This window comes from Pinus tabuliformis, chromosome 8 (genome assembly GCF_031772625.1).
Source record: "Pinus tabuliformis cultivar Carrire ecotype Pingquan chromosome 8, CPIR1, whole genome shotgun sequence".
NCBI classification, from domain to species: Eukaryota; Viridiplantae; Streptophyta; class Pinopsida; order Pinales; family Pinaceae; genus Pinus; species Pinus tabuliformis.
The window spans coordinates 2062568265-2062569550 of record NC_142294.1 but is presented as its reverse complement, the minus strand read 5'-3'; positions in this window follow the sequence as shown (position 1 = coordinate 2062569550).

Below are 1286 nucleotides of genomic sequence, written 5' to 3'. Positions count from 1 at the left end.
GAGTCAGCTTATGTTTTGACTTGTGGCTTCTCTCTGTCAGTTCTTGCTTCCACTTGGAGACTGAGAGCCTCTTACTCATCACTTGGTCGAATTCAGTGAGGCAAGTGTCATTGGAGAAGATTCTGGAAGCTTCCATGGTCTTTCCACCTCGTTGAATGACTTTGCCACTTGTCATTTCCCGTTCAACGCACCTGGGTAGTGCATTCAAGTGCGTTGCAACGCACCTAGCCAGTGTATTTGGGTGCTTTGCAACGCAGGCAGCTAGTGGAGCACTTGAATTGATCCTGAATTGACTGTTTCTGAGTGGTTTTTGGTGGAGAAATTCTGGGAGAAGCTGTCATTGGTTGACCTTGTTCCTTCAGGAGTTGTAACAACATCTTTAGGGACTTTAGATCCCTTGGATTATGGACATTTCATGCTCAAAGTTGTAAGGCACAAAAATGTCTATAACAGTTGTGAGCAGGATTTCCAAGTTATCCATGACATTTGGAGATTCATAAAACTTTTTAAGATAGGAATTCTAACCGTGAAGAGCAATTTTATTATTATCTTTAGTCTTCCTAGTTAGAATCTGCCTCCAAAATTTCTTAGGAGCTACTTTAGAGAGGCGTAGGAGATTCTCCTGTCTTTGATGAATGTACTACCTCTATTTTCTTTTAGTTAGGGCTTTGTATATTTTTATCTTGTCCATTTTAAGAGATTCATCAACAACTTCCTTAATTTCTCTCCTCACACTTTTACAATCTTTGTCATACCAAGGGTTGGTTTTGCTATTTCTTTTATTATTTGAAACATAATTTATATTTATAAAATATATTAGATTTTTTTCATATATATATAATTAAAGAAATTCTTACATATTAAAACATTATTCAAATATAAAATTCTAAGACATAATTATTATCGATATTTTAATTAATAATAATTATATTAAAAATAATTAATTCCTCCATTTAATAAATAATAATTATATTAATAATAAATAATTCATTCATATAATAAAAATTAATTAAAAATAAATAATAATTTATAAATACATTATATTATAAATTTATATACATTAAAATTCAGATGATAATATATAATAAGTGCATATAGAAAATAATTATTTTAAATAGAAATGATTTCATTTAAAATTTATTGACATTCATTTTATAAATATTAATAAAATTAGCATATAAAATATATGGTTCAACGTCGCATTGTGACAAAGATTGTTCAAATATGAAAATCAACCATGGTCTCCATCGTTGTTATGCAACCAACTCACAAAATAGAAGAAGAGA